We start from the raw sequence: 24,154 nt of genomic DNA on the forward strand, positions 1-24,154 counted from the left end.
TCCCACACATGAGACTAATATACTATCCATATCAGGGGGACAAATCTAACACTATACATGCAGACATTGGCCAACACAAGATTAAATACTTACCATACCAAACATAACATAATGCAATAACACTCCAATTGGATTACCACCCATATATCCATGCAGTGAACATCTGCCGTTTCTTGGGTGACACCAGCCCTGCCCACAAATTCAGATATTGCAAACAACAGCAAACTGATCAACAATCAGAGTGAAACACACAACTGTAGACATACAACACTCGTTACTCGGGAACAATATAAGGGTAGAGAAGTAATTGCAGGACAAATGTATACCCAGCAAAAGAACAACTTGGGTTTGTTCAATTCAAATGATTTAGCTCAAAGGCCCTTGGCTAGTCCACATCAGTTCATGTGCATTACTGTGCCCATGCCTGGATGCAATCACTGCCAGGGAACCGCCAAAAGAAGAGGCATCAAGTGGGTAGGCAGGCACCTCAGGGATCATCCTTGGGTGGGGTGAGATTTTGGATGGGTGGCTTTGGATTGGTGAGGGGGGTCTTTTTCGTTGGAGGTGTATGGGTGCTTGCAGGGGGCAGGTGTGACAGGGGAGGTCTTAGATCTGTGGAAGGGATGGATTGGGATGTGGGTGGGGGCCTCTTGAGTTTGGGAGGGAGTTTGGAGGTAACAGGGTGAAGTCCAAGCTTGAAAAGGACAATCTCTTTGGGAAAAAATTTAGAGTCATCAGAAGGAGTTGGGGATTTGGAGGTTGAGGGAGTGGCTGTCTTGTGTGTGGGTATAGATGCCTTGGGTGTGTGAGGTGTGCTTCTGTTTGGGTGGTGTCTGATGCATGTGTGAGTGTGGGTGTTTGCATGTCATGGGGACTGACAGGTAAGGTGCTTTGTGATGCAGGAGTGGTGCATGTAGGTGTGTCTGTTGGGGTAGTGTCTATGGGTACGGTGTCTGAGGTGTGAGGGCCTGTGGGTTGTGATTTGTTGTCTGGGTGTATAGTGGGTGTTGTGGAAGTGTCACTGGTTGTTGTGGTCGTGTCTGTGGGTATGTCGAATATGGTGTGTGGGTCATTGGGGGGTGGGGGTGTCTGTTGAATTGGTGGCTGATGTGGTGTCTGTGTGTGAATGCAGAGTCCCCGCATGCCAGTGTGTCTTGTGGTGTAGGTGTTGATGTGTGCTGCTTATGTGTGTTGAAGTGGGTGCAAAAAGATGTGTCTGTGTGCTTGGGATAGGTAGGGGAATAGGGAATTTGGGGGCATATATATGAGCCCCTAGTGCCACAGCAGCATCACTTTATGTAACGGTCCGGTGGGACTATGCCCTGCACCATATATACAGGGAGGTGTTGAGCCACTTTTTGTGGCTTAACATCACCTTGTAAATACGCCCCTTCACATGCAGCACTTTACATGGAAGAGACATGTAATGGGTGTTGCTGTGGGCATGCCACAGCAACAACCATTGCATTTTGACTCTGATCCAGAATTACGTGTTTTCATGAACCTGAGGCAGCGCCAAAATCTAACACCACCCCAGGGGTTGCATTAGAGTGGCACAACAAGGAGCAATACTTTTGTTTCTCCTCATTTTTTGCTCTGTCTATGTGTGCTGCATTCTGCAGTACTCATAGATAAAGAAAAATGCCAGAAATTATTGTTTACGTGCAGATAGGTGTCCCTTCCTGCACAGAAATAATCATTCAAAATGACGCTTTGGCACTTCTGTGTGTGCTGTATTGTGCAGCACACACAGAGGTGCCAAATCACCATTAGTGATTGCTTATGTGCAGGAAGGGATAACTTCCTGTACATAAACAATCAAACCCCTCAACGTAGACATCCTTGCACAATGGTGCAAGGATTCCTGTGTTGGCAATAGGCAGCTCAATTTAGCGCCAGCATAGGGGGAAATGCAATGGTGCACGTATTCTAATAAATAACAGTGCATCCCTGCGTTTCTAAAGTGACCCAGCTCGGAACTGCCAATTTTGGCACAGCACCACTCTGCACCATTTTCTGTTAAATATGGGCCTTGATTAGGGAAGAGGGAGGTGGAGGAATCTCGGGGAAGGCTGGCTGCCGTCACTGAGGAGCCAGAGCCTGAAAAGATCTCTGTAGGCCAGGCATGGTACTATGAATGCCTCCCAGGAAAGCATTGGTCTGCTGAAGTTGGCTGGCCAACCCTTGGATGGCATTCACAAGGGATACTCCTCAGGAGGTCGTTAGCCTCCTCAGTCAGGGCAGCAGTGGTAACAGGGGCTAGGGCGGTGGTGCCTGCAGCTAAGGAGGCGCCCACCCTACTGGGTGATTTGGCATGGCCAACAGAATTGGGAGCAACAGGGAGGGTGGCAATAGAAATGGGGATTGGGGACAATGATGATACAGGAGCAGTCCCTGATTGGTCCACCAACACTAGGGAGTGGCCACTGGAGACAGTATCTAATGATGACAAGGTTGGGCCAGTCTCCTCCTTGGCACTCCTCTCACCCTCCAGGCCACTGGGCCACTCTGTGTCTGTGGTGTTATGACTGGAGAGCCCATGGCCAGATGCTTCCCCACTTGGTTGTGCCCTGTCTCGTTTGCTTGCCTGGGATGATGCTGCAAAGACAGAGAGGAAAAGTGTCACCATATGTTCCTGATTACACGTTAACAACAGCTGCGATTAGCAAACATTACCTTGAAATAAAGTTGGCCCCCGCAACAAACTACATCAAAGTGACTGCTACATGTACCATGCCATATGCATGCATGTCACCTGAACTGTCAACAGGTGCCCATAGGAAAATTAGGATCTCAGACTGCTGAAATTGCATGGTTAAATTTGTGCAATCACAGTAAACATGGAACAAGTAGGCGACCACAACACCTTCAATGCTTTGCCTCATGGAGCATACATCAGTTGCCTGTTGTCATACAATAGTGTATCACCCTTCATCAGCCAGGCTAGCTTGAATCAGTGGCACAGTGAGCATGGGACCCACATCTGGGCATACCCTTCTCAATTACAGAAATGTTTGCAACACAACAGGATGATGGATGGAGTGCTGAAACTTTTCAAATACTCACTCCCTGTTAGAGATCTGGGTTTAATCCATCATTCTTTTGTACACTATGCCAAGCTGATGACTCCTGCCTGGTATCTCACAAGAGGAAGAAGCTTTGGCTACAGGAGGGCATTTCCACCTGGATCCTCAGTAGGTACTTCCCAACCCTTTCAAGGAAGGGGTCATGGCCGTGGAACCCCAACTCCAGATAAATCATGGTTCCAATGTGCCGCCACCACCCCTCGCCTCCCCTTCTAAAGCATGACTAGCTGGAGTACTGCCCAGTGGGATGCCACATACTATCACTTGGGGACATTTGGAGACATTCAGTTACAAATGCCTGGGAGGTAGAACTAGTATAAGGGAGATACAGCTTAGAGTTCATGGATCCCCCAGAACTTTTCCAAAGACAAACAACCTGAAGGATCTGCTGGGTCGACAGGCTCTTCTAGTTGGAATGAAGTAGCTGATTTTCAAAGAGCCATAACACTGGTTCCTCCATGCAAACATTTCCATATATTTTATTCAATTTTATTCCCAGTTCAAAAGTCAACCTGTGAATTTGATCTGCTACTGGACTTGAAGTGGGTGGAATGATTCACTCTACACTGGACTTTCAAAATGGTAACCCTGCAGAGCATCCTTCCCCTTCTGAATAAGGTGGATTATTTAGCATCCCTAGACATGCTAGATATATAACTCCACGTACCAATTTTTTCTGCACACCAGAGATATGTAAGATTTGTGGTAGGAGGTCAACACTACAAGTTCTGAGTCCTTACATTTTGTCTGCTTTCTGCTCCAACAATTTTTGTAAAGCTCTTGAACTTCTACACGCTACAGGTATTCAGGTATATCCCTATAGTGATGACTGATTAATTGCCTCTTCTTGTTTTCTGCAAGTCAGAGCGGGATGTCACGGAGGTATGCGGTCCTCTTCAAGATTATGTTGTCTGCCTACATCTCAAAAAGTGTCATCTTCTGCCAACTCAATCGCTTTAGTTTTTTGAAGCCCTCTTTCGCTTCGATTTAGAAGTGTTTCTCACCACGAGAGAAGAAATACACTTGTGACTTACTTATCAACCCTTTTGAAAAAATCAGCAAAACTCTGGCTCAGGAGTTGAGGGAAAATGACTTCTACATCATTGATCATTCCTTCGAGCAGTTTCCACCTATGCTCCATGGTTCACCATTTCCTACACCACAGAAATTCTGTGTCTCAGGACTTTGAGGCCTTAATTCCAGTAACTCCACATAGTTAGACATGCAGTAGTCTTTTATTGCAGCCATTCAAAGCCAGGGCACAGCTTTTCTCCATTACCATATCAACAGATGCAAGCAAAAGAGGGTGGGGAGCAGCTCTCTGAAACAGCAAAGCTTAGTCAGCTGGAATAGACAGGAGTCACTCCAATCTTCCAACTGGAAAGAAATGGCTGCGTTAAAGGCTTCATTGATCTACTGGCTTCTTCTGGTCAGGGACCATGCAGTCTGTGTCCATACGGACAACCAAGTGGTGAGAGCATACTTAAACCACTAGGGGTGGGATGGATCACCCCGTAGTTAACTTTCCCAGGAGATATGTTTATGGTCAGAATAGAGTTTCCACTCTCTAATGGCAGTGCATCTTCTGGGCAACGAGAACTGATCTGACAAACAAGTCAGTTGGAGGTTTTTTCCTCTGTCTCCTTCTGTCTCTCCCCTTAGACAATTCAGTACATAACCCACGTTTTCAGCTACCCTTGGCTTTACCTCTTTGTCACAGGGTATAACTCCTTACTGGCTCAGTTCTGCTCCCTGATCCCATCAACTACAATGTTGACAATGGGGGCTTTTTCAGTTCCTTAGCCCGGGGGACTTCTGTATTACTTCCCATCGTTTAAATTGATCACCAGTATTGCAGAAAATCTGAGAGAATCAGGCCAGAGTACTCTTGATAGTTCCTGGGTGGGAGTGGAAGCCTTGGTATCCGCTCCCACTTCAGATGGTAATCTGTCCTTTTGGGTACTTCCGGGTACTTCCCATGTGTTCCTCCTCCATTGAGTCTTCCTGTCCAGTCTTTGGAATTTCTTGGTCTGGTGGTTTGGCCGCAGAGAGGCTGATCCTTTTAGCTGAGGTTGGAATGACATGGATTTATAGGAACGCAACAATTACCTGCAGGCAACAAGACATCAAGGGTCGTTCTACTGAGTTGGCAGCATGTGTTCACCTTTCGCAAAAACCTTTAACCCACACATGATATAGTCACCACAGGAGCAAATTTAATACATGGTACAAAACCTAGAGCAATGGGCCAATAGATTGTGCCCCTATAAGAATGTAAAACATTTTGTGGGATAAATATTTGTCAGGATTAGCTGTGTCAGCCAAAGAATCCAGTGGCAAGCTATCCAACTGTTCGGGAAAGGGAGTTACTTTTCTTGTCCTTAATTTCTCATTTTCTAAGTAATAGTCTCCAGTGGCCAGTAAGTCATTCTCCTGCTCCAACATGGAATTTGCCCATAGGAGTTTGAGCATCAATAGGTACTTCCTTTGAGCCCTTTAAATCATCTCATTTCCAAAACCTTACGGAAAAGGTGGTATTTTAATTGCTATTTGCTCAAGCAGGGGAGTTGGAAAATTGGTGTACTCCTTTCAATTTCCCTTTTTATCCAGTATTACCCAGATAAGGTGGTACTCTCCCTCTTCCCTCTTCTTGCCCAAAGTTCCATCTGCTTTCCATTGTTCAGAGGTCATTGTTTTTCCTGTATTACAACCTTGTCCTCTCCTCCGCTGAGGAGGTCACTTTACACAGTCTTGATGTGCACAAAACGTTTTCCCTCTGTTTGAATAACACATCTTCATTCCATAAAGTAGTGTTTCTGTTTGCCACCTTTCATGTTCCTAACAGAAGGGCTTGGCTATTCACATCTACAATTTCTAGATCAATTAAATAGGCCATCATCAAAAGTTATGAGATTTTATGATCAGTCATTCCCCACCATGGGAGCTCTATAATAATAAACTCACCATCATGGGCTTTATTCAGGAGGGCTTCTCTCAGAGATATATGTTGTGTGACCACTTGGAAAAATCACAGCTGACACATATTGCCTAAAAAATCTTTGATTTAATTAATTTAAAGATTTAAAATAATCTCTAATTTGCTTGGGCATTATATTTACAGACATGATCGAAGAAGATGGATGAGGAGGTAAGTCCATAGTTACTTACTAGTAGAGTCCAGGATTTTCTTGCTACAGTCCTGAATCCCACCCAACCCTACCAAGGTAGGTACCTGATTACTTCCTTTTCCTCACTTTTTCTGAACATTCTTTACACAATTTATATACAACAGATATGTGTTGGTGGATGTTTCTTTCTTAGGAAATGGTTGTTGAGTAATGGCAACCACACTGTGGAAACTATTTTCAGTCAGCTAGTAAATAGATCTTGCAGGATGGAGATTATATCTCCCACTTAAAGAGTGTATTGAGGGAGACCTGAATTCGGAACAATGAAGACGACTAGTAACGAACTGGTGCATTTGCGCCACTTTCTTTCATATAAATGTTGTTTGAATGTGAATTTACCTTGAAAAAAATGAAATACAAGAGGAGTTCAGCAAGCAGGAACAGTTTGTTCAATTAAACATTACAGCTGGGAGAAAAGTTACAGAACCGGGGTCTGAGGACTGTCTCAAGGTACAATTGATCTAAGTGGTGTTTTATCAATTTGTCTGAGTACCATAAAACAATTACAACATTCCTTTAAGGGTAAAGAATGTGAACTGTTGTGTTGAAGTCATAAATCCGATCCTGATAACAAATGCAGGTGGGCCTTGACCTTGCGTGGACACAATGAGGGCCAGTAGATAATGTGTCCAGATGTCCAGCCTGAGGGTCGCGTGATTGCAGTGTGTTGCTGTGAGTGCTATGTTCTGGTTGGCTGAGCGTTCTGAACTACATTTGGCATCTGACTTTATGGTGTTTGGGAATACGCACACCCCTCTGACCATGTGTGCTTTATTGGGGCCATCTCCTGGAATCATGGTGGTATCGCTGCACATATCCGTGGGACTGATCTTCAGCTTCCTGGTTGTGTGGTAATTTGCTTGCTACCTGTTGCCCCACCTGTGATCTGTCAGTCAGAAACTTCAGGCCTAGATCTCGGAGCCGGTCTGAACACATACTTTCAAGTTGGGGTTGACGGAGAACTCGTGACGGGTGAATTCACTAATAGTGATACGATTTCATTCTATTGTGCAAACTTATTGTACACATTGACATTGAGTTTTTCCATATTAACATGTACATGCACACATACACAAGTGCCTTAATGCATGTGTTTATGCAGAAAAAACACTCACATAAAGAAACACAGACAAGCACCCTAAATACAATGGAGCAACTCACACAAAAAAGACTGCGGATGAGGAAATTAGAAAAATAATAAACACCCTTTGAGAGTATAGTGGCCTGTTTGGTGCCTTTGATTTGCCTTTAACATATGCATGATTGCTTTCCCACACATATTTTTGAAGAGGCTGAGGTTCTGAATTTAGGACATTTGGAAGAGTGTTTGAAATATTTGAATCATATGTTGTCAACCACAGTGTTGGAAATGTCCCTTTCCGTGGGGTCACCTCCAATGTTTTGCCTTCCTCCTCCTTGTTTTTTGTTCCCTTTAGGGCTTTGTGCACCTTTTCATTGCTGCCAGTCATAAAGTGCTTGTGCTCTCTTATTAAAATGTGGTAATACTGGCTTATCCACTATTGGCATATTTAATTTATTTATGAGCCCCTAATAAAGTGCACTACATGTGCCCAAGGCTTGTAAATTAAATGCACTGGGACGTGCTGCACTGGGTGTGCCAAACACTTATGTAGTCCTTTAAACATGTCTCAGGCCTGTCACTGCAGAGCCTGTAACTGTAGCTTTAAAGCTGCCATTTCATCTTGGAAAGTTAAACCTCTTGCCAGCCCCAAACCTACCTTTTTAATACATGTGTCACCCATAAGGTAGGCCCTGGACAGCCCATGGGCAGGGTGCAGTGTATTTAAAAAGTAAGACATATATTTTAAGTTTTACATATCCTGGTAGGGAAATACTCTTGAATTCATTTTTCATTACCACACGGCCTATCTCCCCCAGAGGATATGATTGGGATTGTGTTATTGCATTTTATAAGCGTAATTTCCAACTGGGAAAAGATGGGACCCCCAAATTTGGTGTTTCTGGAATCACAATTTATTTAATTGAAAAACACAGCTTATTGTGAAGTTGGTTTATAAATTGCAATTCTGAAAATGCCACTTTTAGAAAGTTGGCATTTTTAAACCCCTTGTGTCTGGAATTCACGTGTAAGATGGGTGTTAACTGGCTTCATGCATGATCCTGTAGAAAGCCACATACAAAGGAATGTTAGTTGTGACTAAGTGGCCATCAGCATCTTGATGGGTCATCCTGAGCAGGATGGGAAGGAAGAACAGACACTTGCACCTGGAAGGGGTTGTGTTCTGTCCCCATACAAAGGATTGCATATGCTCTGTGGTGCATCTGGACAGGGCAGGAAAGGCAGGGTCTTGTGCACTTCAAAGACATCTCTTTGAAGTCACCCTATTTCAAAGGCCCAACTGAATATAAGTAAAATGAGTATAAATGATGGACCTCTGACACCACCAAATCAGAACACTTCTGAAATGGAGGACATTCTGTTAGGAAGAACTGTTGTGCTATATGAGGGACTGCCACTCTGCTGAACTGCTTTGCTGTGTTGGCCTGCAGCCGGCCACTTCTTGCCTGGGAGTGAGAAGGACTGGACCTGCTTCTCTACACATCAGAACCTAAGTTTCTCTACGGGATGTTTGGCTTGCCTCCTGTTGCTGAAATCTCAGGAATATCAAAGACTTCACCTCCATCTTGAAAACAGTACCTGGACTTTGCTTGCTGTAACTCCTGCGCTGCCATGTGTACAAACTCAGTCTAGAACCCAAGGAAGTGAGTAGAAAGTGCTCAATCTGCCAGAACCTGTGCATCAACACCATTGGGATGATCAGAACTGCTGCATCACCAGCTGCAAGACTGGGACTGACGCATCAGGGACTGAACTGGTGCATTGCACTCAGAAACGCCACATCGTCTCCGGAACCACAGCTTCAGAACCAACTCATCACAACCACAGCATGATGAAGATTGATACATTGCCACCTCCAGTGTGAATGAAACCAGGGCATCGGATTCTGAACCACCGCTTCACTCAACAGAACTAATGCATCGCCACAGTTGTGTGGAGAAATCTGCTGCAACACCCCAACTGCAGGAGGATCATCGACGCATCTTGTGTTGTGACAAGGATTGAGGTACTTGTGTTCAGCGGGCCCTGTATGGGTCCTGTAGCCGGCCTGCGCTCCATTGCAGTTAGCCTGAACTCTTGACTTTGTCCCAGTCCAGTGTGACCAGATACCCCAATAGGCACTTATAAGCACTATTTTTCACATGTATCTTTTAAACATTCATATCTCGACTTCTATTAATTGGATTTTTCTTGATTTGGTCTTGTTTTATTTATACAATGATATTTTATTTTTCTAACTTTGTGTGAAATCTTTTTATGGTGTTTTCACTGTATTACTCTTTGAAGTGTTGCAAAATTACTTTACATATTGTCTCTTGAGTTAAGCCTGACTGCTCTGTGCCAAACTACCAGAGAATGAGCACAGGTTAGTTTAGGTTGTGCATCTGACTTAGTCTGACTAGGAATTGGTTCTTGTTTTGACATTGTACATACCACTGCCGACCAGAAACCCATTTTCTGACACAGAGCAACACAAATGGGTGTACATCTAATATTTCAAAGCATAGTGCACTTCTGTGCCTTATACCAATGACTGTACATAGATTGAACTATATTTAGAAGTGCAAAAGAAATGTTCATTAGCAAAGAAAACTGTTTCCCTTTTCCTCCACAAGTTTGACTGTGGAGAAAACTCTTTTCCTACACCACTTGGAAAAATGTGGTTGCTTACTAATCTATTTCATCACAATTATATGCTTACTTTAACCCTTTTGCAAATTATTCATTGTTGGAATGAGATGAAACATTGAATGGAATTTATGGTAAACACTCTCTATATTATGACATTGGTGTACTATTTGTTTTTAACTGTTCCTGCTTATCTTCTCCAAAGGAACGCTGGTTTTCCTTCCACTTTCTCTAAACGTAGAGCCTCATTTACAAGGTTTTGGCACAGGGCAGCACCACAAGGAATCTTGCTGCGCTGCCGTGCATCAAAGGAAAAGCGCAGAAATGTGCTGCATCTATAAGATACAGCGCATTCCTGTCCTTTTCTCCTGCGCTGGCGCACAATGGGCTGCCATGGGCCAATGCAGGCACCCTTGTACCCTGGTGCAATGGTCACTGTGTTGTAGGGATGATTGTTTTTTGTGCAAGAAGGGACACCTTCCTGCAAAAACACTCACAAGAGGAGTTTGCCTCTTTCTATGTGGGCTGTGGGATGCAGCCCACATAGAAAAAGGAAAAACAACGAGAAACAACGAGAAATCAAAGTATTTCTCCTTGTTGTGCCTCCCTTTGCCTTCCCTCGGGAGTTGTAGGCTTTTGATGCATTCCCAGGTTTACAAAATCACACAAATCTGGGAATATGTCAAATAACATGGGTGTTCAATGGGAACACCCACCATTACACCATTACACCCTTAGCCCACCTCCCTATTGCAGGGGGAGGCAATGCAGAGACTTGCGCTGCATCGTCTCACTCCATATCTACAAGGCCATGAAAGGCAAAACACGGGGTGGCTTTACGTGACATTCTAGATATGACCCTGCAGTGTGCACCACAGGAGTGTCACAAAAGTGATGCTCTGGTTGTGCAAAGGAGCTTGTAAATAATCCCCTTTGTACTACAGAAATCCCTCTATAACTTCATCTGTGTGCATAAATGTTGCCTGACCCGATACTCTGAATCTGGATTGTTAGACTTTTCATCCTTGGTGTGGTCTCCCTTAAATTTGTGCCTCTGTTTCCCAGGTTGTTGATGTGTGCTGAACTCTGTTTTTGCTGTTTTTGTTACTCTGGGCATTTTGCTAACCAGTGCTAAAGTGCAAGTGCTCCTATCCAAAATGTGTATGTCATTGGTCATCCACGATTGGCATATTTGATTTATTAGTATGTCCCTAGTACAGTGCACTAGAGGTGCCCAGGGCCTGTAAATCAAATGCTTCTAGAGGGCCTGCAGCACTGGTTGTGCCACCCACATTAGTAGCTCTGTAAACATGGCTCAGACCTGCCACTGCAGTGTCTGTGTGTGCAGTTTTAAATGGTAAATTTGACTTAGCAAGTGTACCCACTTGCCAGACCTAACCTTCCCTTTCTTACATGTAAGACACCCCTAAGGTAGGCCCTAGGTAGCCACCAGGGCAGGGTGCAGTGTATGGTCAAGGTAGGACATATAGGTGGTCATTCTGACCTCGGCGGTAAAAGGCACTTACCGCCGGTCAGAAGACCGCCATAACACCGCCGCGGTAAACCGCCACGGTCATTCTGACCCGCAACTGGCAAACCGCCAAAAACCCGACATCCACAAAAGTCCGCCACACCAAAGGTCAGCGAAAAAATGGCGATGACCAAACCTCCACCGTCACGCCAACAGAAATACGCCCATACCATTACGACCCACGAATCCACGCGGCGGTCTTTCAAACGCGGTATTCCATTGGCGGTACACACCGCCACGCTCAAAATACACACACCCTTACAAAACACAACCACATTGGACAGTTTGAAATACACACACCTGATACACATACACACACCACACCCACACACCCAATACAATATATAACACACACCCACATTACCCACAAACACTTACTTCCACAATTGCGAATCAAGGACAGAGAGAGACAGCACTGCTTAGAGTAGACCATCACACAGAGGCTAATCACAACATCACCCACACAATTACAACGCACAAAACACCATACCCCATCACACACATCACACTCCACAACACATACAACATCCCTCACCTCATCCACACCACCCCATGGCACCCCAAAGACACCCCAGGTTCTCTGACGCAGAACTCAGGGTCATGGTGGAGGAAATAGTACGTGTAGACCCCCAGCTCTTCGGGGCACAGGTGAAGCATACAACAATTGCTAGGAAGATGGAGCTATGGCAAAGGATAGTCGACAGGGTCAACGCGGTGGGACAGCATCCACGCAATCGGGAGGACATCAGGAAGAGATGGAACGACCTACGGGGGAAGGTGCGTTCCATGGTATCAAGGCACAACATTGCGGTGCAGAAGACTGGCGGTGGACCCCCACCTACTCCCCCAGAATTCACAGCATGGGAGGAGGAAGTCTTGCACATCCTGCATCCTGAGGGCCTCGCAGGAGTAGCTGGAGGAATGGACTCTGGTAAGTCAAATCTTAACTACTACTTCCCACCCCCACCCCATCTGCATGCCAGCACATACCCCCACCCTCACCCCCACCCCCATCACACCAACTCCTTCCAAATGTACCACCATCACAACCCACCCATCCCAACACCTAGACCTGCATGCGACCACAAAGCATGGACACCCATCACCAAAGCATGCCCACTGCACATAACCATCTCCCCCACAAGCCACCCTCACAAAAGCCCCCACACGGGAATGCCTGCACTTGGGTACACGGACACCCATCCATCCCACGAAAAGCCACACACAGAACCAATAACCATACCCTTATACCCCTGCAGGACCCGAACGCCACCACACCGCCACGGAGGGTCCAGAGATGTCCATCCCACCCCCAGAAGAGGCCCCCAGCGATGACAGCAGCTCTGTCGACCTGGACCCAGATGACCAGCCCTGCCCATCGGGGACCTCTGGACAGTCGGTTCCCCACAGACAGCCACAGGCTACACCAGACCTAACCCCCTCTGGGAACACCAGCACAGCTCCCACCCAGCGGGCCCATGCCTCTGTCTCCAGGACACGTCAATCAGCGGTGTGTCCGCCACTACAGTGCACCCAGGTTGACCCACCACCCCAAGAACAACAGGGACCTGGGGGCAGTGGTAGTGGGCACACCGTCCAGGTGACAGAGGCCCAGGGAAACAGGGGAATTGGGAGGGCTGCTGTGCAACAGGGGTGGGACAGGCCCAGGGAACCGACTCTCCAAGAGGCCCTCACCACCATCATGGGAGCATACCACCACTCCCAGGAGATGATGGCGACGGTACTGGCCAGGTTCCAGGAGATCCAGGCACAGCAGGAGGAACGGTACATGGGGTTCAGAGAGGAACTGAGGAACATCGGTACCGCAATGGGGACCATCGTCCTGGCCCTTAACCAGATAGTCACCACATTGCGGGACCATGTGGCACCCCAAAGGGCCCCTGTCACTAGCCCAGGCCAGGAACAGCCTACCACCTCCGCCGGCGCTAGTGGACAGGAAGCCCCCACACAACGTCAGGCCACCAGAACCCCACCTCCTGCTGAAGAACAACCACCCTGCAAGCGGAACCTGAGATTACACAAGAAGACAGAGTAGGATTGCAAGACCCCCGCCAGCATAAGATACCCCCTGATGTCATCCCACTGTCCCACATTGTCACCCTGTCCAACTTTGAACTGCTCCTGCTCCATCCTTCCACAGGCATATGGACAATACACCTGTGCGACTGAGAACTGGACTCTGCCATGGACATTTCTCCACCCCCACCCATCACCGTTTTACTATCATGTACCTATATGTAGCACTTATAATAAATCACCTATTGCACTTACAATTACAGAAGTCTGCTTTTATTTTACTATTATGTATCACACATAACGGTGCAATTATGTTCTGTTACATTGTAATGACAACATACCAATGACAACAAGCTGTAGTCCATGGGCAAACAAAGCAGAAGTCACGCAGTTGGTCAAACAGCTCTGAAAAGTGAAGGGAAAGTCACAATTCAGTTAAAAGGAAATGGGGGAAACACAGAAAGTAGAGACGCAGGAGGCCTCAAGTAAATGTAAAATGGCGTGGGTGAATCTTACCTGTGTGCTACTGAAAATACTGTTGTATAACTGTATCCCTGTTGTCCGTGTCGTCCCCGTCGTCTTCCTCCTCTTCACTCTCCACAGGCTCCACAGCTGGTACAACACCACCATCTGGACCATCCACCTGAACAAAAGGCACCTGGCGTGGCAATGCAAGATTGTGAAGCATACAGCAGGCCACGATGATATGGCACACCTTCTTTGGTGAGTACATTAGGGATCCACCTGTCATATGCAGGCACCTAAACCTGGCCTTCAGGACCCCGAAGGTCCTTTCTATTATCCTCCTAGTTCGTCCATGGGCCTCATTGTACCATTCCTCTGCCCTTGTCCTGGGATTCCTCACTGGGGTCAATAGCCAGGAGAGGTTGGGGTAACCAGAGTCACCTAATAACCACACACGGTGTCTCTGTAGCTGTTCCATCACATAGGGGACGCTGCTATTTCGCATAACATACCCGTCATGCACTGACCCAGGGAACTTGGCATTCACATGGGAGATGTACTGTTCTGCCAAACAGACCACCTGGACATTCATCGAATGATAACTCTTTCTATTTCTGTACACCTGCTCACTGCCTTTGGGGGGTACCAAAGCCACATGGGTCCCATCAATGGCACCAATGATGTTGGGGATATGTCCAAGGGCATAGAAATCACCCTTCACTGTAGCCAAATCATCCTCCTCAGGGAAAACAATGTATCTCCGCATGTATTTCATCAGGGCAGACAACACTCTGGACAAAACCTTAGAAAACATAGGCTGAGACATCCCTGATGACATGGCCACTGTTGTCTGAAAAGACCCACTTGCCAAAAAATGGAGTACTGACAGAACCTGCACCAGAGGGGGAATCCCTGTGGGTTGGCGGATGGGGGACATCAGGTCTGGCTCCAGCTGGGCACACAGTTCATGAATAGTGGCTCTGTCAAGTCTGTAACGAAGCATAATATGTCGTTCTTCCATTGTCGACAGGTCCACCAGCGGTCGGTACACGGGAGAATTCATCCTTCTCCTCGCAAGTCCCAGCGGACGGTGCCTAGGAAGGATAACATGGAGTACAGAGTCAAGCAAGCCACAGGTTCGTTCAAACAGCTTGCACAGTAAATGAATCGCAATGCATTGAAAGGCGTGTATGAGTGGCAATGCACGGCCTAGGCCTGTGTGACGCAGTAGAAATTAAGCCATGTGGGCCTTTGAAATGGCGGCTGCCTGACCTGTGAAGTGTGACAATGGGATGTGAGGTCAATGCGCTGGCGTGGCACACCGTGGCGGTAGGCGTTCGAAGACCGCGGTGCGAAGCCGCATTGGTTAACATTGAACCCTATGGGTCTCAGTAGCCAATGACGATGTGCGCCGGCGGTCGCGGTACGCACCGCGACGGTACGCACCGCCGCGGGCGTGACTGCCATTTTATAGCTGCTTAATCACTCGAGACCTGATCATCCACAGGAGAGGACCTATACTGCAAGTGCTGCTGTGACCTCGGTCTGGGAGATACTATGGCTGCTGGGACTGGGGAAAGGGCCCTGCCTTCACTTCAGAAGAGTTGGAGAAACTTGTTAATGGGGTCCTCCCCAAGTATGCGCTACTCTACGGTCCTCCAGACCAACAGGTGAGTACACTGGGTGCACGTTGAATGGGCTATGCCTGTGTTGAGTGGGGTGTATGTAAGATGGTGGGGATGGGAGCGAATGAGGAGTGCAAAGCACGAGAGATGAGAGCATGTGCCACATGCCAAGGTTGGGGAGGGGGGGCCACTCACATCTACCATGCAGAAAAGTGATGATATTTCCTTTCCCACCCTGTGCATGTCACATAGGTCAGCGCCCATCAGAAGACTGAGATTTGGCGTGCCATCGCCAAGGACGTCCGGGCCCTGGGGGTCCACAACAGACGGGGCACCCACTGCCGAAAGAGGTGGGAGGACATCCGCCGCGGGACCAGGAAGACCGCCGAGTCTCTGCTGGGGATGGCCTCCCAACGTAGGAGGGGTGCCAGCTGCCAATTGACCCTCCTGATGTCCCGGATCCTGGCGGTGGCCTACCCCGATTTGGATGGGCGCGTGAGGACATCACAGCAGACACAAGGGGGTGAGTATCAGCACATTCTGCTATCTTTGCGCGCAGTGGAGGTGTCTGGGTTGGGGAGGAGGGCTGTGGGTGACTTTAGGCCAGGGCGCTTTCTGTAGGCTAGTCCCCTCCTTTAGGCATGGCCCTGTGCCCCCGCCCCCACCTCTGTAGGGTGCCAAGTCGAGCTATCCATGGTCCTGCATCACCCATGTGTGCATTTGTTGTCCATAGACCTGTAGGCCTAGTCACAAGTACTGAGTAGTGTACCCCGATTGCGCGGCGTAGTGCAGGGGGCTTCTGTGTCTGTCCTCTCCGCCAACGGTGTTGCCAATGCATGCACTCAACCTGTCTTTATTTCTCCCCCCACCCATTTTCTTTATCTTCCTGTGCATGTGTGCATTAGCATCATCAGGCGGAGGAGAATTGCCATCGGAGCACGAGGGAGCTGCAACTCACATGGCCCCGGAGGGCCATGCTACAGACACCGAGTTCACCAGTGAGACGGAGGGCGAGGGGAGCTCCACAACGGGGACCCGTGGAGACGTCAGCGACACCGACACATCCTCGGAAGGGAACTCCCTTGCGGTGGCGGCAACATCCGTGCCCACCACCACAACAGGTACAGCCGCCACCCAGCACACCAGCCCCGCCCTCCCAGCAGCCCCTCGGCCTTCGCTCCGTGCCCGCTCGCCCAGGAAGGCGGGCATCTCCTTCGCCCCAGGCACCTCAGGCCCTGCCCCAGTTACCCCTGCTGCCCTCAGTGAGGAGGTCATTGACCTCCTCAGGACACTCATTGTTGGGCAGTCTACGCTCTTGAATGCCATCCAGGGTGTAGAAAGGGAGGTGCATCGGAGCAATGCATACCTGGAGGGCATTCATTCGGGTCAGGCTGCCCATCAACGATCGTTCAATGCTCTGGCCTCAGCACTGACGGCAGCCATTGTCCCGGTTTCCAGCCTCCCTCTTCTAACTGCCTCCACCCATTCCCAGTCTCCTGTTCCTCTGCCTATCCCATCCACACCATCAGACCAGCCTGCACACACCTCAACACCCAAGGGCAGCTCATCCAGACATAAGCACCACAGATCCCACAAGCATTCACACAAACAACATCCAGATGCAGACATGGCAACAGTTACTACCACCTCTGTGTCCCCCTCCTCCTCGTCTCCCTCCTCCCTCCCTGTGACGTCTCCACTCACACCTGCATGCACACCACCATCAGCCAGTACTTCCATCACCAGCACACCCTCCAGTACAGTCCGCACACGTGCAGTCACCACCCCCACTGCCATTTACACGTCCCCTGTGTCCTCTCCCAGTGTGTCTGTCACCCCCTCTTCCAAAACACACAAACGCAGGCAGCCACCCACCCAACAGCCATCCACCTCACCACAGCCTACGTCACAAGCACCTGCACCCAAAGACAGCACACTTAACTCTCCTACAACCACATCCTCTTCCTCCACTCCCATACCCACTGCACCTACCATTCCCATTGCTCCTAAAAAACTTTTCCTCTCCAAAGTTAACTTCTTTGCATCACCTGACCCACCCCCTCCATCTGGTAAGAGTCCTAAGAGCACCTCAGCCACCACCAGCCCTGCATCGAGGGCGACCATTGTGCATGGGTTTTGGAGTCCACCTTTCCCGAGTGCAGATACATCGGCCAGCAGCAAGGGGACAGCCAGCCCACCCCCTGTGAAGAGAACCCGAAAAACAAAGGGCCGGCGCGAGAAGGCTGAGACGGCTGCCACCAAGGAGCGTAGTCGTGGCCCGTCACCTGCCACAACATCAAGGGGAGGCAAGGGCCAGAGAGCTTCATCGAAGGAGGGCAAGGGCAGCAGGGCGGAGAAGTCAGCCAGCAGGCGCGCGGACCAGGAGGGCCCCACCAGCCCCATCCTGGGTGTGACGGAGGACACCCACGGGCCCAGGACTCCATCACAGGAGGGGCCAGCAACCGCACGGTCGGAGGGCGACTAAGCGGGGAGTCCTGGCCAGGTCTGGCTCCCTTGAAAGACAGGACAAGCACCGCTGAAGAGGGCCCCGCCAAGACAGGCACCGCTGAAGAGGGCCCCGCCAAGACAGGCACTGCTGAAGAGGGCCCCGCCAAGACGGACACCGCTGAAGAGGGCCCCGCCGTGAAGAGCACCGCTGAAGAGGGCCCCGCCAAGACAGGCACCGCTGAAGAGGGCCCCGCCAAGACAGGCACCGCTGAGAAGGGCCCCGCCGTGAAGAGCACCGCCGTGAAGAGCACCGCTGAAGAGGGCCCCGCCAAGACAGGCACCGCTGAAGAGGGCCCCGCCAAGACAAGCACCGCTGAAGAGGGCCCCGCCAAGACAGGCACCGCTGAAGAGGGCCCCGCCAAGACAGGCACCGCTGAAGAGGGCCCCGCCGTGAAGAGCACTGCTGAAGAGGGCCCCGCCAAGACAGGAACCGCTGAAGAGGGCCCCGCCAAGACAGGCACCGCTGAAGAGGGCCCCGCCGTGAAGAGCACCGCTGAAGAGGGCCCCGCCAAGACAGGCACCGCTGAAGAGGGCCCCGCCAAGACAGGCACCGCTGAAGAGGGCCCCGCCGTGAAGAGCACCGCTGAAGAGGGCCCCGCCAAGACAGGCACCGTTGAAGAGGGCCCCGCCAAGACAGGCACCGCTGAAGAGGGCACCCCGTGAAGAGCACTGCTGAAGAAGGCCCCGCCAAGACAGGCACCGCTGAACAGGGCGCCGCCGTCTCAAGCACCGCTCCGCTGGGCCCTTCCTGTCAAGCACCGCTCCGCTGGGCCCTTCATCTCAAGAACCGCTCCGCTGGGCCCTTCAACTCTAGCACCGCTCCGCTGGGCCCTTCCTGTCAAGCACCGCTCCGCTGGGCCCTTCATCTCAAGCACCACTCCGCTGGGGCCTTCAACTCTAGCACCGCTCCGCTGGGCCCTTCCTGTCAAGCACCGCTCCGCTGGGCCCTTCATCTCAAGCACCGCTCCGCTGGGCCCTTCCTGTCAAGCACCGCTCCGCTGGGCCCTTCATCTCAAGCACCACTCCGCTGGGCCCTTCAACTCTAGCACCGCTCCGCTGGGCCCCGCCGTCTCAAGCACCGCTCAGCTGGGCCCTTCATCTCAAGCACCGCTCCGCTGGGCCCTTCATCTCAAGCACCGCTACGCTGGGCCCTTCAACTCTAGCACCGCTCCGCTGGGCCCCGCCGTCTCAAGCACCGCTCCGCTGGGCCCTTCCTGTCAAGCACCGCTCCGCTGGGCCCTTCATCTCAAGCACCGCTCCGCTGGGCCCTTCAACTCTAGCACCGCTCCGCTGGGCCCTTCCTGTCAAGCACCGCTCCGCTGGGCCCTTCATCTCAAGCACCGCTCCGCTGGGCCCTTCAACTCTAGCACCGCTCCGCTGGGCCCTTCCTGTCAAGCACCGCTCCGCTTGGCCCTTCCTGTCAAGCACCGCTCCGCTGGGCCCTTCATCTCAAGCACCGCTCCGCTGGGCCCTTCCAGTCAAGCACCGCTCCGCTGGGCCCTTCATCTCAAGCACCGCTCTGCTGGGCCCCTCAACTCTAGCACCGCTCCGCTGGGCCCCGCCGTCTCAAGCACCGCTCCGCTGGGCCCTTCATCTCAAGCACCGCTCCGCTGGGCCCTTCATCTCAAGCACCGCTCCGCTGGCCCTTCAACTCTAGCACCGCTCCGCTGGGCCCCGCTGTCTCAAGCACCGCTCCGCTGGGCCCTTCCTGTCAAGCACCGCTCCGCTGGGCCCTTCATCTCAAGCACCGCTCCGCTGGGCCCTTCAACTCTAGCACCGCTCCGCTGGGCCCCGCCGTCTCAAGCACCGCTCCACTGGGCCCTTCAACTCTAGCACCGCTCCGCTGGGCCCCGCCGTCTCAAGCACCGCTCCGCTGGGCCCTTCCTGTCAAGCACCGCTCTACTGGGCCCTTCCTGTCAAGCACCGCTCCGCTGGGCCCTTCCTGTCAAGCACCGCTCCGCTGTGCCCTTCCTGTCAAGCACCGCTCCGCTGGGCCCTTCCTGTCAAGCACCGCTCCGCTGGGCCCTTCATCTCAAGCACCGCTCCGCTGGGCCCTTCAACTCTAGCACCGCTCCGCTGTGCCCCGCCGTCTCAAGCACCGCTCCGCTGGGCCCCGCCGCCTCAATCCCCGCTGGCCTATTGACAGTGCCGGTTCTGTGTCGAGCTGGTGTTCACGCTGCACTCTGAGCACCCTGCCTCCTCCAATACCAGTGGAGTCGGTTATCCATCTGATGGACTGTGGCTTTGAACTCCCCAGGATGGCACAGTAGGCAACCCACCCACTGTAGAGACTTGAGAGACTGTGGCTTTGCACTCCCCAGGATGGCACAGTGGCCAGGGAGGCCCCCCGTGGATCTGGCGTCGTGGACTCCTGTGGCTGAGGTGCCCCCCCTTACCTTCCCCCTGAGGTGCCTGTAGTTTTATCATCTGATGCCCCAGCAGTGTTCTCTCCAACGGTATCTGGTCTCCTGTGTGGGCTTTGCCCATGTGTTTGTGGACATTGGCCCACGGACTGTGGAACTTTAACAAAATGAGCTGGACTTCTTGCCTATGTATTTAGATTTAGCACTGTTCATTTGTTTTTTTTTATATTTAAAATAGATGATTTTCCATGACTTCAATGAACCTCTGAGTTGTTGCTCTGCATTGGTGTATAGATAGTTGGGGGGGGGGGGTGTATGGCGTATGTGTGTGCCCGTAAGCTTTCCTCCTCCCCCCTCCCCTGTGTCGTAGGTGCAGTATTCACCGTTGTCATCTGCGCCAGCGCTCGTACTCGTGGTAGATGAGCAGGTAGACAATAGCTGGTAGGATGTTTAATTCGGGTTCCATGCTGTCCAGGTTCCTCGTGGAGTGTGTATATGTGAGCATTTTCCCGTTCGTAGTCTGGTTCCGCCGTGTTTATATCGGTGGGGCTCCCGCCCCGGAAAAGGTGGCGGATTGGTGAGTTGTGATAGAGTGGGCGGTACATTGTCTGCCGCCTGCCTGTTGGCGGTGACCGCCGCGCTGTTTGTCTGTCCCGCCGTGGCGGTCGGAGTGTTAAAGTGGCGGGCTGTGTTGGCGGTTCCCGCCAGGCTCAGAATTCCTTTTTTTTGACCGCCTGCCTGTTGGCAGGTTGGCCGCCGCTTTATCACCGACCGCCAGGGTTGGAATGACCCCCATAGTAATGTGTTTTATGTGTCCTAACAGTGAAATACTGCTAAATTCATTTTTCACTGTTGAAGGGCCTGTCCCTCTCATAGGTTAACATGGGGGCTACCTTTAAATATGATTAAGGTGTAGATTCCCTTTGGGAGCAGATAGACATGTGAAGTTTGGGGAGCTCACAATTTAAAAATACATATTTTACTAAAGTTGATTTTAAGATTGTGTGTTTGAAAATGCCACTTTTAGAAATTGAGCATTTCCTTACCATTTCTGTGACTCTGCCTGTTTGCGGATTCCCTGTCTGGGTCTTTTTGACATTTCTTCTGGTTGCACCTCTCACTAGACAGTGACACAAAGGGACCTGGGGTGTAGTCTGCCTTTCCTGATGAGCCATCTGTGCTAGGAGGAAGGGGAGGAGTGGTCACTCACACCTGAAAGGGCTGTGCCTGCCCTCACAAAATGCAGTCTCCAACCCCCTGGTATGTGTCTTGGGCCTGGCCTGAGCAAGGCAGGATTTCACAAACAAGAGAGACTTTACTTTGAAGTAGGCGTACTTCAAAGGGCAAAATGGGTATAAGAAGGGCACCCAAAATCACAGACCTTAGAACTCTTCAGGAAACCAAGCGGAACCTCTGCCTGAAGAAGAGCTGAATAGCTGAGGAAGAAGAGCTGCCCTGCCTGTGGAGCTATCCTGCAGTGGCTGCTTCTGCCAGAGAAAGAGGGCAAAGACTGGACTTTGTGTGCCTTCCATCTTGTGAAGATCTCCAAGGGCTTGAATTAGAGCTTGCCTCCTGTTGTTTGAAGCGTCAGGGAAAGCAAAGACTTCTCTCTGCCAGCACCTGGAGTCTCTGGTGAGACCCCTACTCCTGGGTGCCCATCAGTTCCTGGGACCCTGAAAGGAGAAGCTGGCCGCCTAAGAGGAAGAAATCCACGCACAGAACTCCGTGCAGGGAAAAGATCAAAGCAAATCCATTCTGCAGCTGAAGAAACGACGTGCTGCAAGCTTCGCAGCTGAAAATCGACGCTCGCCTGAAACGTGACGAAGAATCGATGCACGGAGCTGGAGAAATGACGCACAGCATTACTGACTGAGGCTGGGAGATCGCAACCCGCGCTGGGTGGTATTTGGATCATCGTGTGGCTGGATTTTCGACACAAGCACCACTGGGCGTGTAAAAACAACGCAAGGCCTGTCCGGACTCGAGAGTGCTGACTGGATCGATGCATTGCTCTCCTGCGGAGTGAAGAAACAACGCACCCTGACCTGATGAAAGGAGAAACAACGCAAGGTCTCGCTCATGAGTGAAATCGATGCATTGCAAGCCCTTTTTGATGCACAATCGCCCGTGCTGGGTTATTTTTGATCCACCCAAGGTACATTTTCACGCTAACAGTGTTAGTGTGTGTTTAAAACTACATGAAGACTCTTTTTGCTTTTTAATTGATAACTAGACTTATGTATTGTGGATGTTTGTCGTTTTGGTCTTGTTTTGCTTAGATAAATATTCTCTATTTTTCAAAACCTGTGTTGTGTCATTTTGTAGTGTTTTCATTAAGATACTGTGTGTGTTGGTACAAATACTTTACACCTAGCACTCTGAAGTTAAGCCTACTGCTCTGCCAAGCTACCAAGGGGAAAAGCAGGGGTTGGCTCAGGGTGATTCTATTTTACCCTGACTAGAGTGAGGGTCCTTGCTTGAACATGGGGTAACCTGACTGTCAACCAAAAACCCCATTTCTAACACATATATTCTCTAAAGCTGCTCGGTTATTGTTGGCGTGCTTCAGACCTGCAGAGGTGCACAATTTACAATGTGGCTGCCTCCAACGTGTTTAAATTCAAACAACCTCTCACATCCATCTACAGAACAACCAACACTCCAGAAGCTGATTTGATATTTTAATTTATACGTTTCTGAGGTAAGTACATCCACACGTTTCAACTAATCTCTCGGTCTGATGACCACATCACGAGACAGTGAGGCAGTATGGAGGTCATGGTATCCACACAAGATATTTGTTTCTAACACTACATGTGCACTGCACAGGACAATCGTGGCCATATGAGTTTTGCTTCTTGTGCCTCAACAATAGGACTTTAAAGAAACATGAACAATATCTGCCCAACTTGGAACAAATATTCTCTTGTGAACCAGCAGAGTTCTCTCAGAAGTGGGCTTATTAGGCAAAATCTATCTGCTAGGTTTCCCAAGCTAACAGCCATTTTGCGACCGAAAAACTTTAAACTCCTAGATCTGTAAAATCATACGGTTTGCAGCTGCACAGTGGCTTTTTACTGTATACTAAACATATTCATTCTGAATCACAATTCAAAGGGGTGTGAAAGGGGCTCTTCCTCTTGATTGCAAGTCAAAATAGAAGTTATCAATCGATTGTGACTGGTTAAAAACTATTGATTAGTTCCTGAGACCTCACAATAGATGATAACTGATTCAGAAAGGGGAAAATGGCCCCTTCAGGCTGGTTCCCCATTGAGAATCCTCTTGGGTGATCTCAGGGGCAAGGCAAAGGTATGAACCATTGCCTGCTTCTCTCTGTGTATTTTTAAAGTGGAAACAATATTTTTAAAAGCAGCAACAGTTCCTTTAAAAAACACAGGCTGCTTTAAAAAAAATAGGTTCGCCTTTGAGAATGCAAACAAGTCTGGTGGTTGGCTAACCATTGCAGGCCACCATCCATGTGTCTACAGCCATTTAGAGCGATCTGCCAATTTAATATGAAGTAAGTAGGTTATTCTGCTGCTCCAGTGACTGGTGACTTTCAGACCGAACAAGGGCCGGCTCCAGGGCAGTGCAACCAGTGCCACCACACCGATGCAA

Source organism: Pleurodeles waltl, chromosome 1_2 (genome assembly GCF_031143425.1).
Source record: "Pleurodeles waltl isolate 20211129_DDA chromosome 1_2, aPleWal1.hap1.20221129, whole genome shotgun sequence".
Classification (NCBI taxonomy): Eukaryota; Metazoa; Chordata; class Amphibia; order Caudata; family Salamandridae; genus Pleurodeles; species Pleurodeles waltl.